General features: G+C 44.3%; 1 protein-coding gene across 6 annotated transcripts in view; it reads left to right on the top strand.

Annotated features, from left to right (window-relative positions):
* The window catches only part of cers4a (ceramide synthase 4a), a 67,239-nt gene that overhangs the window by 12,821 nt on the left and 37,717 nt on the right, over positions 1 to 16,701 (top strand). The window contains exon 1 of one of the 6 annotated variants that reach the window (XM_060846014.1): positions 15,191 to 15,270. The exons of the other annotated variants lie outside the window; for them this stretch is intronic. The gene's annotated coding sequence lies outside the window, so the exon portion shown is untranslated. Of the gene's footprint in view, positions 1 to 15,190; positions 15,271 to 16,701 lie in introns of those variants that run through there. 6 annotated transcript variants of the gene reach the window in all.

Below are 16,701 nucleotides of genomic sequence, written 5' to 3'. Positions count from 1 at the left end.
CTGGATGTTCTTGTACACCAGTCAGTGAAGGTAAGCATGCAGGTACAGCAGGTAGTGAAGAAGGCTAGAAGCAAAGAGGTTCTTCTGCAGCTGTACAGGGCCTTGGTGAGACCACACCTGAAGTAGTGTGTGTAGTTCTGGTCTCCAAATTTGAGGAAAGACATTCTGGCTGTTGAGGGAGTACAGCGTAGGTTCACGAGGTCAATTCCTGGAATGGAGGGATTACCTTACACTGAAAGACTGAAGCGACTGGGCTTGTATACCCTTGAGTTTAGAAGACCGAGAGGGGATCTGATTGAGACATATAAAATTTATTAAAGGATTGGACACTCTGGAGGCGGAAACATGTTTCCGCTGATGGGTGAGTCCCGAACCAGAGCACACAGCTTAAAAATACGGGATAGACCATTTAGGACAGAGATGAGGAGAAACTTCTTCACCCAGAGAGTGGTGGCTGTGTGGAATGCTGTGCCCCAGAGGGCAGTGGAGGCCCAGTCTCTGGATTCATTTGAGAGAGTTGGATAGAGTGCTCAAGGATAGTGGAATCAAGGGTTATGGAGATAAGGCAGGAACAGGATACTGAACAAGGATGATCAGCCATGATCATATTGAATTGTGGTGCAGGCTTGAAGGGCAGAATGGCCTACTCCTGCACCTATTGTCAGACCTCCTGCACTTTTCTAGTAGTTTTCTTTTTCTAAGACTCTGGCAAGTTCCACTTCCATAGCGGAGAAATTTCTCTAATTTTCCAGTTGAATTTATTAGTAACTATGTGGCCTCTGATAACTTTGAAAAAGATTTTCTGATTGTATTCTATAAAATCTCAATCTGTTTAATCTTTCCTGGTAGCTGTGATCTCTGTTCTGTTATACCCTTGTAAGTCCTCCAAACCATTAAGTAAGGTTACAACCAGAATTGTACATTGTATTATGATCCAAACCAGATTTGGTTAAAGTGTATTTTAATTTTATGTCCTTGTAAGACTAAGTGTTGTCATATTTTCTCTTTCCTAGTCTGACATGCAGCATTTAACAATGTTTCCTTGAATCTCAAAATTCCTTTTGCTCCCCTATTTTGTGGGCGGCACTGCTGCCTCACAGCGCCTGAGACCCGACTCAGGCGACAGACTGTGTGGAGTTTGCACGTTCTCCCCGTGTCTGCGTGGGTTTGCTCCGGTTTCCTCCCACAGTCCAAAGATGTGCGGGTCAGGTGAATTGGCCATGCTAAATTGCCCGTAGTGTTAGGTAAAGGGGTAAATGTAGGGGTATGGGTGGGTTGCGCTTCGGCGGGTCGGTGTGGACTTGTTGGGCTGAAGGGCCTGTTTCCACACTGTAAGTAATCTAATCTAATCTGTCTTCAGCTTGTTATACGAAAAACCGCATGCTGAAAATGTGTTGCTGGAAAAGCGCAGCAGGTCAGGCAGCATCCAAGAAGCAGGAGAGTCGACATTTCGGGCATGAGCCCTTCAGGAATGAGCATGGCTCATGCCCGAAACGTCGATCCTTCTGCTCTTTGGATGCTACCTGACCTGCTCCGCTTTTCTGCTCTGATCTCCAGCATCAGCAGTCCTCACTTTCTCCTTTTTTTTAAAAAAAACCGCATGCACTTGTAGATTTTGTGTAATTTAACTGAAATGTTGAATGAAGTTCCAGACTTTCAGGTGTGGGAAGCTGAAGGCTTGACCCCCAATGTTGGTTGTGTAAAGAATCAAATGCTTAAGATATGGAGGAGTAAGGAGATTTTAGAGGGCTGTGGGGCTGGAGGAGATCCTAAAGAATGGGAGCTGTGAGGCCATAGAAACATCTTTAATTCAGTGGATGAGAATTTTTAAAAAGTGGCTTGTTCAAAGTTTGGGAGAAGATTTGTAGCTCGGGTGCTCGTTGTTGTGGTTCTGTTTGCCAAGCTGGGAATTTATGTTGCAGACGTTTCGTCCCCTGTCTAGGTGACCACCTCAGTGCTTGGGAGCCTCCTGTAAAGCGCTTCTGTGATATTTCCTCTGGCATTTATAGTGATTTGTATCTGCCGCTTCCGGTTGTCAGTTCCATGTGTCCGCTGTAGTGGCCGGTATATAGGGTCCAGGTCGATGTGCTTATTGATTGAATCTGTGGATGAGTGCCATGTTTCCAGGAATTCAATCAATAAGCACATCGACCTGGACCCTATATACCGGCCACTACAGCGGACAGCTAGAACTGACAACTGGAAGCGGCAGATACAAATCACTATAAATGTCGGAGGAAATATCACAGAAGCGCTTCACAGGAGGTTCCCAAGCACTGAGGTGGTCACCTAGACAGGGGACGAAACGTCTGCAACACAAATTCCCAGCTCGGCGAACAGAACCACAACATAGCTTGTTTCATGTTCATAGTTTAGGTTAAAGATCCCACTCTAGAGTTTTGTTTACTGTTCAATGCTTCGAATGTTAAGTGGTGTGTAAGCAGAGGGTTAAACTGCAGAGCAGCTTCAGGAAGGCAGAGCTGCATCCAATTGTCGTTTTTGTTTTCATTTTATCCTTTATTTCCCTGTGGTTATAACCACTCATCCCCACTCAGTCTTCCTTTTTCCAGTTTAAAACTCACACCACACCAGGATGTAAGTCCAACAGGTTTGCACTAATACTTCCAAATAAACCTGTTGGACTAAACCTGGTGTTGAGATTTTTAACTGCTCCAGTCCAACACCAGCACCTCCAAATCATTCCTTTTTCCAGGTAATCACTGGGTGTGACCATTGCTTGCTCAATGCCTGATCCAGTAAGTCAGAAACAAATGAGTACATCTGATACTTCCTGGTGAGTTGGTAGCTTTGTATGAATAATCATTATTTGTTTTTAGCATGAGAATGGCAGCCTTAGATACTTATGTACAACAGTGTTTAAAAGGAGGTAGCATTGAGATTAAGTCAACAGTGTGAACAATGCATGTTGTTCAAAAGTAACAATCAATTAAGTTGCAAGACCTTTCTAAATCATTCAGCTTTTACTAAAGCTGCATGAATTAAATTTCAATTGCATTCTGCTCTTCAGCCCCTCCTACCCAATTGGAGTTGGACCCTATAATCGTGTTGGAAGTTACCTTTAGCGAGAGCCAAGTCCCACAGGTTTGAAAAGAGGTTGAGAGAGAAGGCAGTAAATCAGCAAACAATGGGTTCGGGGACACCGTTTGGAGATTCCAGCTGGAAGCTGAAAGAAAAACCTCTGGAGAACTTGCCAATCTTTTTCAGTTGTTCCCAGAACCCCTTGTGCAGAAGTTGGTGTGAGTGTCCAAATGTCAAGATGGAGGATTAAAGGAAGAGGAAGGACATAATGTCAGAGGTTTCAGATAGGAGAAGTTGAGATGGTTCTCGATGTGGCAGGTTCCAGGGTTTCATTTTAAATTGTTTCAGTCTCTGTTCTATCTTCCAGGTTGTTTCATTATTTGACAACCTTCATGTGTAATAAAACAGGTAGTTCCCCATTTCACTGAGAATGAGGCAGAAAAATGGGGGTTGTCACAAAAAGAACTTGCCTTTATAGCATCTTAAGTTTTAGACCGATCAAACTCTTTGGAAGTGGGTGAAAGTGAAGACTGCAGATGCTGGAAACCGGAGTTTAGATCAGAGTGGTGCTTGAAAAGCACAACAGGTCAGGCAGCATCCGAGGAGCAGGAAAATCGACGTTCGGGCAAAAGCCCTTCATCAGGAATAGAGGCAGGCAGCCTCCAGGTTATAGAGATAAAGGTGGGATGGGGATGGTGCTGGGGAGAAGGTAGCAAAGAGTACAATAGGTGAATGGGGGGTGGGGATGGAGGTGATAGGTCAGAGGGGGAGGGTGGAGTGGATAGGTGGGAAGGGGGATCGGCAGGTAGGACAGGTCATGAGGTTGGAGCTGGGGTAAAGTGGGGTTTGGGGGGGGGGAGAATGAGGAAACTGTGAAGTCCACATTGATGCCGTGGGGTTGGAGTGTTCTGAGGTGGAAGGTGAGGCATTCTTCCTCCCAGGCATCAGGTAGTGAGGGAGCAGTGGTGGTGGCGGCCCAGGACCTGCATGTCCTCGGCAGAGTGGGAGGGGGAGTTGAAATGTTGGGCCACAGGATGGTGGGGTTGATTGGTGCGGGTGTCCCAGAGATGTTCCCTAAAGCACTTTGCTAGGAGGCGCCCAGTCTCCCCAATGTAGAGGAGACCACATCAGGAGCAACGGATACAATAAATGACATTGGATGTGCAGGTGACACTTTGGATGTGGAAGGCTCCTTTGGGGTCTTGGATGGAGGTGAGGGGGGATGATTGGGCACAGGTTTTGCAATTCCTGCAAGGAGGGGGTGGGGGGGGGTGCATGAACCTGACCAGGTAGTCACGGCGGGAATGGTCTTTGCAGAAAGTGGACAGAGGTGGCGAGGGAATATATATCTCTGGGGTCCGTTTTGGAGGTGGTAGAAATATCGTCGGATGATGTGGTTTACGCGAAGGTTGGTAGGGGGGAAAGTGAGGGGGTTCTGTCCTTGTTACAGTTGGAAGGGTGGGATGTGGATGAAATGCATTGGAGGGTATCTTCAACCACGTGGGAAGGGAAATTGCGGTCTCTAAAGAAGGAGGCCATCTGGTGTGTTCTGTGGTGGAACTGGTCCTCCTGGGAGCAGATACGGCTGAGGTGGAAGAATTGGGAATACGGGATGGCATTTTTGCAGGAGGTAGGGTGGGAAGAGATATAATCCAAATAGCTGTGGGAGTCGGTGGGTTTGTAAAAAAAAAGTCGGTGTCAAGTCGGTTGTCATTAATGGAGATGGGGAGGGGGGTGTCAGAGATGGTCCAGGTGAATTTAAGGTCGGGGTAGAATGTGTTGAAGTTGATGAATTGTTCAACCTCCTCGCGGGAGCATGCGGTGGTGCCAATGCAGTCATCAAGTAGCGGAGGAAGAGGTGGGGAGTGGTGCCAGTGTAACTACAGAAGATGAACTCTTCTGCATGGCTGACAAAGACAGGCATAGCTGGGGTGCCCATGGCTACCCCTTTGGTTTGGAGGAAGTGGGAGGATTCTAAGGAGAAATTAAGGGTGAGGATCAGTTCAGCCAAACGAATGTCAAGGGTACTGTTGGAGATGTCTGGAGAGGATGAAAGAGGGCTTGGAGGCCCTGGTCATGGCAGATGGAGGTGTAGAGGGATTGAATGTCCATGGTGAAGATGAGGCATTGGGGGCCGGGGAAACGGAAGTCTTGGAGGAGGTGGAGGGTGTGGGTGGTGTCTGAAACATATGGATGAGGGGGGATAGGACAGTATGGAGGTAGGTGGAAATGAGTTCGGTGGGGCAGGAGCATGTTGAGACAATGGATCGGCCAGGGTGGTCAGGCTTGTGGACCTTGGGAAAGAGTTAGAATCGGGCGGTGCGGGGTTCTTGGAGTACAAGGTTGGAAGCTGTGGGTGGGACATCTCCTGAGGTGGTGGTGTTCTGTATCATCTGGGAGATGGTTTGGTGATTGGTGATGGGAGATGGAGTCATGGTTGAGGTGGCGGTAGGAGGAGATGTCTTCGCATTGGCGTTTGGCTTCAGCGGTGTAGAGGTCAGTGTGCCAGACTACCACCGCCCCCTTTATCTGCTGGTTTGATGGTGAGGTTGGGATTGGAGCAGAAGGAGTGGTGGGTTCTGTGTTGAGGGTGAGGTGGGGGGGGGGGGGGGGGGGGGGGGTAGACAGTTTGATGCGGTTAATGTCTTGGCAGTTGGAAATGAAACTCCAATCCTGACCTCACCATCAAGCCAGCAGATAAAGGGAGTGCAGTGGTAGTCTGGTGCACTGACCTCTACACCACTGAAGCCAGATGCCAACTTGAGGACACCACCTCCTCCCACCCCTTTGACAATGACCCCACCCCCATCACCAAACCATCATCTCCCAGACCATACAGAACCTCTTTACCTCAGGAGATCTCCCACCCACAGCTTTCAACCTTAGTCCAAGAACCCTGCACTGCCCGGTTCTACCTCCTTCCCAAGATCCACAAGCCAGACCACCCCAGCCGACCCATTGTCTCAGCTTGCTCCTACCCCACCGAACTCCCCTCCACCTACTTCGACACTGTCCTATCCCCCCTAGTCCAGGAACTCCCCACATACGTTCGAGACACCACCCATGATGTCCTTCTCCTCCAAGACTTCAGTTTCCCTGGCCCCCAATGCCTCCTCTTCAGCATAGGCATCCCAATCCCTCAACACCTCCATCTGCCGTGACCAGGGCCTCCAAACCCTCAGTTTTTCTCTCCAGATGTTCCCCAACAGTACCCTTCCACTGACACACACATCTGTTTGGCCAAACTGGTCCTCATCCTTAACAATTTCTTCTTTTGAATCCTCCCACTTCCTCCAGACCAAAGAGGTAGCCATGGGCTCCCAGCTATGCCTGTCTTTGTCTGCTACATAGAACAGTCCATCTTCCATAGTCACACCGGCACCACTCCCCACCTCTTCCTCTGCTACATTGAAGATTGCATTGGCGCCATCTCGTGCTCCCACGAGGAGGTTGAGCAGTTCATCATCTTCACCAAATACATTCTACCCCGACCTTTAAATTCATCTGGACCATCTCGGACCCCTCCTTCCTCTTTCTGGACCCCTCCATCTCCATTAAAGTCTCGACTTGACACTGACATTTCTTACAAACTGACCGACTCCCACAGCTACCTGGATTATACCTCCTTCCCACCCTACCTCCTGCAAAAATGCTATCCTGTATTCCCAATTCCTTTGCCTCTGCTGTATCTGCTCCCAGGAGGACCAGTTCCACCACAGAACACACCAGATGACCACCTCCTTTAGAGATCACAATTTCCCTTCCCACATGGTTGAAGATGCACGCTAATGCATCTCATCCACATCCCGCACCTCAGACCCCACCCATCCAACTAACAAGGGCAGAACCCCTTTGGTCCTCACTTTCCACCCTACCAACCTTCGCGTAAACCACATCATCTGAAGACATTTCTGCCACCTCGAAATGGACAACATCAAGGATATATATTCCTCTGTCTACTTTTTCCGCAAAGACCGATCCTGCCGTGACTACCTGGTCAGGACCATGCACCCATCCCTCCCTCTCTTTTCCACCCCCCCCCCCCCACCCCCCCCGCCACACCATCACCACCAACACCGCAGCAATTACAAAACCTGCGTCGACACCTCCCCCTCACCACCATCCAAGGCCCCAAAGGAGCCTTCCACGTCCAAAGTTTCACCTGCACATCCACCAATGTCATTTATTGTATCCATCGCTCCCGATGTGGTCTCCTGTACACTGGGGATACTGGACGCCTCCTCACAGAGCGCTTCAGGGAACATCCCTGGGACACCCACACCAATCAACCCCACCGTCCTGTGGCCAAACACTTCAATTCCCCCTCCCACTCTGCCTAGGACATGTAGGTCCTGGGCCACCTCCACCACTGCTCCCTCACCACCCGACGCCTGGAGGAAGGACGCCTCTCCTTCTGCCTCGGAACACTCCAACCCCACGGCATCAATGTGGACTTTACCTGTTTCCTCAATTCCCCGTTCTTTCTCCCCCCCCCACCCACCTTACCCCAGCTCCACCCTTCCGGCCCAGCACTGTCCCCATGACTATCCTATCTGCCAATCTCCCTTCCCACCTATCTGCTCCACCATCCCCTGTGACCTATCACCTCCATCCCCACCCCCTGACTAATTCACCTAACCTCTACCTCTCTGAACAATAGGGGCAATTTAGCATGGCCAATCCACCTAACCTGCACATCTTTGAATTGTGGGAGGAAACCCACACCGACATGAGGGGATCTTACAAACTCCACACATAGTTGTCTGAGGCTGAGATTGATTCTGGGTCCATGGTGCTGTGAGGCAGCAGTGCTAACCACTGAGCCACCATGCTGTCCAATGTAGTGCCCTTGTGAGAATGCTACTGAGACACAATGCATTACTTTCTGAGACACAATATCACATGATCTTGCTCTCTGCCTGAGTAAAATGAAATCTCTAAAAGTCCCAATTTGTTTAGCTTAATTCAGGAAACTGTTTTGTATTCACAGTGAGACTAATGAGGTGTGACGGTGATTGTCCTGTTTGAAACCTGTTTTTTTTTAAAAATGGACTGTTTGTATATAATTAAGAGCACTTTTCTGACTATATATGAGTGTTTCAAGTTTACAACTCAGCAGTGTGTTCAACATGAGGACTGTTGAAGTGCATCTTGATGTCTCCACTGGGTGTGTGCCCCACCATAGAGGTCATGTGACTGGCAGACTCTGACATTTGTATGTGATTGCATTTCAATCCAAACATCCTCTTCCTGACACAAGAAGGAAAAACCACTTGCCACTTATCGTTTTTAGTTACCTAAGTTCTCAATCATATGCAACTGTTATCAGGCCTTAGCAATTGATTTCAATCCATCTGTGTGCGCATTGTTCACAAAACCTTTGTCATGCTCATGTCTCTTAATGATCTGTGGTGATGTCGTTGGCTGTTCATTTAGGTAATGTTTTACCAGGGAGCTGTGCTTCTGGGTGAGTGGTTGCAGGTAGCTGTTATTGTTCTGACCCACTGTTGGATTGCTGTGGATCTGATAGTTGATGTGTTCAGTTAGATGGTGCATTAACCCCTTCCTGATCAGTCAACTGCAGTCAGGCTAATGTGCCTGTGCTTGCAACAGCATCTGGTCACTTACTTGTACCATGCCCAATCAAGGTGGGAAATACACAATGCAGATCCCAAGCTGCCACTTCCACTGGCTTTTAGTTGACATTGAGATGACTCGGTGGTTAGCACTGACTCAATGCCAAGAACCTGGCCTTCTGTGACTGTCCAGTCCCTGGTCTTGTATCAAAACTTGCACTAGAGGTTATTTTTACCTGGGTTAGGTAGGAATCTTCCCACCTGGTCCCCAATGCCCAGAAACAATGATTTATGGGAAGCAGAAATTTCCTGTTTGACTCCTGTCTTCTGTAGGTTTGCTGTACTCCCTCCTTCGAATAGTGTGACTCAATGTTGGTTTTGAAAATTCACACTGCCATTAAATGTAGCAACTTGTAATGTTTTTAAGATACCCTGCACCCTTTCTTCCTATTGTGCTTTTTAATGGGCCAATGGCTGAGAATATTATGTGGCAAATGCCACATTCCATATAATATGGACACTGCTCAATGGTCAATCTAAGGTCTAGCTGAGATTCCAAAAGGCAGACAAATGAAACAATGGCGTCCAGAAGGGATAATGGAGGTGGTTAGTCATTGAGTGTATCTCATTGTAATACCTTGTTCAAATTTGTGTTTATGCAAATAATAGTGGATCCATTCAGTTTAAAAACTGGCACCATAGCAGGGACCACTTGGGTCAGATTTGAGAGAAGGGAAGTAACTCTTTGAAACCTAGACTCCATCTTACTTTGTACCTTTTTCAAAATTTAGGTATGGGACTTTGTGATCAAGCAGATGGGATTAGCATCTACTTTCAGTGTGATGTGGTAGACAATGTTTTGTTTCTCCATATGAGTTTTTTAAATTTGATATTCAAATTTATTTTCTGGTTCCTGTTTGACTGTTTCCACTTTAAAGAAGAGATTTGTGCAGAGCGTCTATGTATTTAGCAGTGAACGTGGCTGGGTTTTTTTTGGCCTTTGTCTTAACATTGCTTGAAGTTGACTCTTTAACTTGGTCAAAGGGTCCCCCTGAGTGTTGGTGTTTGATAGATGAAGGCTACAGGATAATAACCATTTTTAAGGTCATGTGACAGTACAGGCTCCGACATCCAATTTAAATGGTGTTCATCTGCATTAATGTTGGCCCACTCCAATATTGATTATCATTGTCTATGATTTGCCCTCAAGTAGTTTTATAAAGTTGCATTTGAAGTTGGATACCTTGTGTTTTATGAATGCAATTTTTTGTTTTGTGGTCCACTGTCATAAAATGACTTTTATTGTAGCCCTTAGCTTGTAGCAGTGTGGGCCTGGTAAAACCTGTTGCTCACCAGAATGAAGTCCATGTCTCCTGTAATACTGTTTGCATTTCTAGGTTAGCCTGGTGGCTGGGTCATTTTTAAAGTCTGTGTGCTACTCTGTTGTTCCCAGACTTTCTCTCTCTCTCTTCTGCAGGTGAAATGCTGAGCTGGCCACCACCTTCATGCACTACATCTCTCAGCTACTGCTAGGCTTCTCTTCAGACAGTGTGTTTACTGCTGGCCAGGGTTTGCTATCATTTTAGTAATATTGTATCTAGGTGATTTTAAAAAGTGCGCCCCTGTTCATGAACATCAATCTTTTATTAAGTAAACAGACTACGAGCACAAACGAGTACAAGATGTATCTGGAAGCCCAGTTCCATGTGCTTTTATATCATGGACTAGAAACTGAACATGTGCATAATGGTACATTGAATCTGTTACTCCAGAAATATGCTCAGGATATGTAGGGAAGGAAGTGGGGCAGTACAGGATAAATGAAGACCAGGACTCTGTTTTTACATTTTTAATTGATTTCAAAAAATCTTTGTTCATTCACACCATGTTTTCACATTCCAATTTTGGAAGAAAATAGTCCAAGCTTGGTTTATTTGTTTTCCTCCACTCCCAATAGTTTCTAGGCCCTTTTCTTTGTCAACTACAATAAAGGACAAGTAACCAGTACTGACCAGAAGATGCAAAGAGGTTTAAAGAGTGCTTTTTAATTCGAGGTTTCTGAAATGAGCATTAAAGTGATCTAAATGATTCTTTGCCCTCAGCTCAGTACCTTTTTGTTTGTTTGTTTGTTTGGCTTTGTTATTTAAGGGCTTGTTTTATCCAAATGTTATTGTAAGGCTTAATGAATTAGTGATCCCCTTTGCCTCATTTTAACATGAATCTTTACACGAAAACTGAAATAAAACCAGATGGAAAATGGCTGGGCTTTATTCCCTCAACAAATATGGGGAGACGCAAGTGGGAAGAAAGAGTAAGAGAGCATTTCACTTTGGGAAAGTCTGTCTTTTGTGTTGTCTACTTTGGTGGCAAAGCAGCATTGGGGAGTGAGTTATCTGTTTGAGAGTGAGGAGATGAGTGTGGGGGGTGGGGGGTCCTCCTGTGTACATCTCTTTTTGGATGAAAGATGGATTCAGTTTAGTTTTAGTACCAATCCCCAGTTGCCTGGTGACATTATATGCTGAAAACTGCTTGGTCTGTGTACCAGAACAAATCCAGAGAGACCCCAATTTCAAGAGGGGTAGGAGAATGGGGTCTGAAATGCCACTCTGTTGATCTTTTGATAGAAGAACCTGTTGTGGTGTTTGGGTTTTAGAGTGAAAAAGGACAGACTAAGATCAGCTTCTAGAAGATTCTTAACTGAACCCAGCTACTTTGTTATAGTTCAAAGGTTGTCGGGGTGGTGCCTTGACTACTGCAATGTTGTGATTTCTGCTTGTTGTGTTAACCCTGCTGGTTAAAGACTTTCCTAGCTGGGGATGGAAACAGGGTTTGGCCCCAGCACACAGATTCAAAACTGATCTTGCGTTGTCTCGGCCTGGAGTTTGTGAAAAATGCTTTCTAACTGGAAAAGAAAACAGCCAGCAGTTTAGACTGATCGCCAATCTGCTCCCTCTTAAAAATAACCTTGCTTTCAATATCCCAGATTCGGCATTAGCACAGAGCCTTAGCCTGATCACATCTTGGGAAGTAAACCAAACTAATGGACATTATAAATGAATGGCCTTTTGTCTAGCTCATGTTGGTTATCCACACCTTTTCTGGTAAATACTCTCTCACCTCAGCTCTGAACTGGAGAGTGATGGACTAAGTCTGTGCCCAAAGAGCTGTATCTCCACAGAGGGGAGGGCACAGAGTGTATGTATAAAAATATTAATTGCTGCACCATAAGTTGGCAAGGCCAAAGTTTCCTGTAAAACTGGCATCTTCTCCAGTTAATAATGGGATATTTTGTTTCACAGGGAACTGACTGGCCTCATTTGGGATTTGACAGACTTCTTGCAATCAGGAATTTGGCAACACACGATGGATATAAGATGATTCTTAAAATGTGGAGTTGGGTTTCCTTCTGAAACTCTGCAAGTCTGATAGCAACCATTGGAAGAGAGCAGAGTTAATGTTTCAGGTCTGATTCTTCAGAACAGTTCTGCTTTCTTCTCATAGATGCTGCCAGAGTTTGTTTCTCCATTTTGTTTCTTTCAGGTCTCCAGCATCTTAGTCTTAGTCATAGTATAGTGCAGAAACAGACCTTTTGCTCCAACTTGTCCATGCCAACCTAAACTAATCTAGTCCCATTTGCCAGCATTTGGCCCATATTCCTGTAAACCGACCTATTCATAGACCCATCCAGATGCCTGTTAGATATTGTAGTTGTATCAGCCTCTGCCACCATCTGGCAGCTCATTCCACACACATGAAAAAGTTGCTCCTTGGGTCCCTTTTTAAATCTTTCTCCTTAACCCTACGCCCTCTAGTTTTAGACTTCCCCACCCTGGGGAAAAGACCACGTGGATGCATGCCCCTCATGATTATATAAACCTTTTTAAGCTCAACCCTCAATCTCCACTTCAGGGAAAATAGCTCCAGCTTATTCAGCTTCTCCTGATGGCTCAGACCTTCCAACCCTGGCAATGTCCTTGTAGATCTTTCCTGAACCCTTTCAAGTTTCACAATATCCTTCCTGTAGCAGGGACATCAGAATTGCATACTGTATTCCAAAAGTCACCTAATTAATGTGCTGTACAGCTGCAAGATGACCTCCCAACCCCTATACCCAACGCACTGACCAAATGAGGCAAAATACAAAACACTTTCGTCACTCTTGTATCTATCCATACTCCAAGCTCTCTTTATTCAGCAACACTCCCATGACCTTACTATTAAGTGTGTAAGTCCTGCCCTGATTTGCCTTACCAGCATGCACCTAAAGTTTATCTAAATTAAGCTCCATCTGCCACTCCTTGGCCCATTTGATCAAGATTCCATTGTACCCTGAAGTAACCACCTTCACTGTCCACGATACCTCTAATGTTGGTGTCATCTGCAAATCTATTAACTATACCTCATGTTCACATCAAATCATTTATATAAATGACAAAAAGCAGCGCACCCAGCACCAATCCTTACAGCACACCATTGGTTCTTTGAGTTACTTTGGTTTTCCTCCTAACTTTCTGCTGTAGGCTGGGTGCATGACACATTTCTCACGAATGTTCACAATCTAAAGCATTCGAAGTGTTAATTGTATATAAACTGTTTAATTATATGCCATGAAAGCTATTAATTGGGGTTTTACTTGAGCATATAATGCAGCCCAGTGACTAATGTATTGCCTAATGTGAAAGGTCCCAGGGAAGAGAATGAAACTCTGGGAGGTGAATGCTTGTACTGTAACTAGTACAAGCCTGCAGTAAAGGTTAACTTCAGTAATATTCTTCACAGATTGACTTTAACTGAATCAAATTTTTAATTGAACAGCAAAGTTTAAATCTTCATTGTCTGTAACAAAAAGGATTGATTCTCCAATGGAGAAGGCCACCTTTTAAAGACCAACATTCAAACTGTAATCCCTGTTCTTCTGCAACAGAAAATTGGATAATTTACAATTCTTTAATCAGAGGCAGCATGGAAGAAGCCTTTGGGATGACGAGTCCATGTTGACCATAATCCTGAACTAAACTAGCCCCACCTGTTTGTACTTGGTCCACGTCTTTCCAATGTTTCTTATTCATCTAATTATCCAAATGTCTTTTAAACATAACTACCGTATTTGTGCCTAAACCTCTAGGTCTCTCTATCCCACAACATTACCCAAGGCCTTTTAATTTTAAGCCTGCCTTTTTTATTATCAAAATGCAATGCCTACATTAATCCAAATAAAACTCCATCTGCCACTCTTCTGCCCATGGACCTAATTGATCAAAATCTTTGTAATTTTAGAGAGAACTGTTCCAACCTTTATTTAACTGGAGAAATAAATTCTGCCTCAGTTATGAACAGAACTGCTTAAGGAAGGTGAAAAGGCTTGGCCTATGAGGAAGGTTTCAAGGAATAGCTGAAGAGAGGAAAGAAGTACGATGGTTTAGGAAGAGAATTCCAGACGTTAGTGACTAAGATACAGGTACCCTACCAAGATAATCCATTTTCTTAAACTCACCAGACACTAGAATCGGAGGACTACAGATTTCTGGCGAGGTTGAAAAGCAGGTAGAGGTCTAATACCTCCAAACTTGGTCAGTGGATTCATTACTTAGAATGGTTTTAGTTCTTCTATTTCTAAAAACAAAACTCAGCCACCAAAAAACAATGATCTACTTCACCTAAGTCAGGTCCTTTGGCTTGTATGGCATGATGGATGAGTGACTGGGTTTGGGTCCTGTATCTGATGCTGTAAATATCATAGTTTAAGACCTATTATATAAGGAATGGGACCAAATCACTTCCTCCTTATTTCATACAAAAGCAAGTTATGAATTGAGACCTTATTTTGACCTTATTTTCCATTGGACAGAAGCTCTGGGTGAATCCAACATTGTGCAGAATTCCTGTTATCGCAAGCTATTTTCATTCCATTTTAAACCATCTGACTCCATCTCTGGTCCCAGGATTGCAATTTCACTACCTTTTTAGGATTAAATTTCCTTCTGTTGCTTTTCACTAGTTATCATACTGTGTATATACTTTACTCAATTTTATTAACCCTAACCCAATCACAGTAACAATTTTTTTTTGGATACATGCAGGAAATTGCAAAACAAATTAGTCCGGGCACTAAATATTACACAACGTTCAACTCATTTGTCTATCAGTTACAAGTAGCAAAGTGAAAATGATCAGCTGGTGTAAACATCAAGCCCATCCTACCATTGTGCAAACTGCCATTTGTTGGACGCCCCCACCATGGAATAGGGGTAAACTTTTTTTGCCTATTTGCGCCAGAGAACACTACTTGCTGATCTATTTGAGGATTTATGCAATCTTGAAGTTCGGATTGTCATCCTTAGGATATATTTCAAGGGGTTTCATTAAGTAATCTCCTAACTCCAAAGGCCTACCAAATTAAACAGTCACTTTTCTCATCTCCAATACTTTTATAACTACATTGTAATCAAATTTGAATAAAAAAGACTAGTCACTTTGTAAATGCATGGAGTTTTAAATGTGATAATTATGTTGACTACAGTACAGTCCTGGAGGGTTGGTAGCCCCAGACTCCAAAGACAATCTCAGGAGATAATGGCTGCTGGAATGAGGTTAAGCCGAGGATAGTGTGTGGGAAAGGAAAGTGCCTTGACTGGAACAAATAAGGATCTAAGAGGTACCTTTTTTTTCTGCCTTGAGTTATTGTATGGAAAAAATACTCAGCTGTGCTGGCTGATTTTTGAGCTGAAATAATGCCAAAATCAAATTCCTATTTGATCAACGCTGATAAAGTTTCATCAGGTGGACTTTGGGCATCTTGAATATGGCTGAGATGTCCCACTTCATACCATTAGCCCCTTACACAATTTCTCAATGTTGCATCTCTGACCTGCTCAAGTTTTACTCCTCAAAATGTCCTTTATCTCTGAGGAATTGCTGCAAGTGAAGTATTAGATTTTCTAACCAGGTTAGAGATGCTGTTACACAGATTGAGATGTGAACCCAGGACTCATGGCTCTGAGATAGGGGCACTACCACTGCACCATCCGACTCTTCCAGTGAAACGTTGTCAATTGGCAGCAACGAGGTTTCTCTGTAGCACCATTTTAATGTGCTATCACTAAAGGTGCTGGTGTAATCTTTAGTCCCTCATGTAGATAATTTGTACCTGCCTGCTCTACACTTAACTCTGTGATAAGGAGATAAAGTCTGACAATTGGATGTGGAGTTTGAATCATTTTGAATTTTGATCCATCTTTCTCCTTGTGTTGTCTGCAGGTGTGGTTTAAACTCAGCAATATTATCAATTCTTGCACTTTCATCATTGTTATTGAAAGTGGTTTTGATTCCAGTTCATACTATCAGCATCCATGTTTTGATTCATTTCTGGCTGCATTCACAGAGATAATCACGGCTGCTCTGAACACTTTGCTTATTTTTCCTCTTTATTGCAGCAGGTGATTGAAGTAAGAGTTTTAAAACTGTCACTTTTTTTTTGAGGGTTTAAATAGTAATCCAAATACTGGCCCCTTTTTGAGTTGAGCTGAGGAATATTGTGGGATTGATTAACATACTGGGAGTATGTTGGAGAATGCCAAACAATGGAAAGGAAATTAAACTTCTCAAATTAGTAAGGTGTGCTTTAGCATGTTTTATAGCTGCGAGAGATTACAAATGTACAAACTGGAATACGGAAGTTATTTGTTTGTGGTGTGAAGGGGGAGGTACGTTCTGAACAATGTTTTCTGTCAAATGAAGAAAAGTGCAGTTTTACTTCTAAGTGACAAAGTGAATGGCCTAAACATAGCTGCGTTTGGGTAAAGTGACTTTTTTTTTTGGGCTTGGCACAGAGGAAATTGAGGTTTGGTGACCTTGCCCTGATTAAATGGAAGGAAAAATTGTACTTGCTCATGTAGCAGCAATGGAAAACATTTAAATGAGATGCAAAGGCAACACGTCAACAATCTTTAAAGAGCAAGTGGGATGCTGTGAAATCAGGAGATAATGTACCACCTTTTATTTCTTTGTGTGAATTACGTTCTGTAGTTCCGTCATTATTTATGTATAAATACCACTGCCTTTTTGGTTAGAGCGTAATAGCAGCACT

The sequence above is a fragment of the Hemiscyllium ocellatum genome, chromosome 28, assembly GCF_020745735.1.
Source record: "Hemiscyllium ocellatum isolate sHemOce1 chromosome 28, sHemOce1.pat.X.cur, whole genome shotgun sequence".
In the NCBI taxonomy this organism is placed as follows: Eukaryota; Metazoa; Chordata; class Chondrichthyes; order Orectolobiformes; family Hemiscylliidae; genus Hemiscyllium; species Hemiscyllium ocellatum.
The sequence above is the reverse complement of the archived record's forward strand: the minus strand, read 5'-3'. Positions and strand labels throughout refer to the sequence as shown.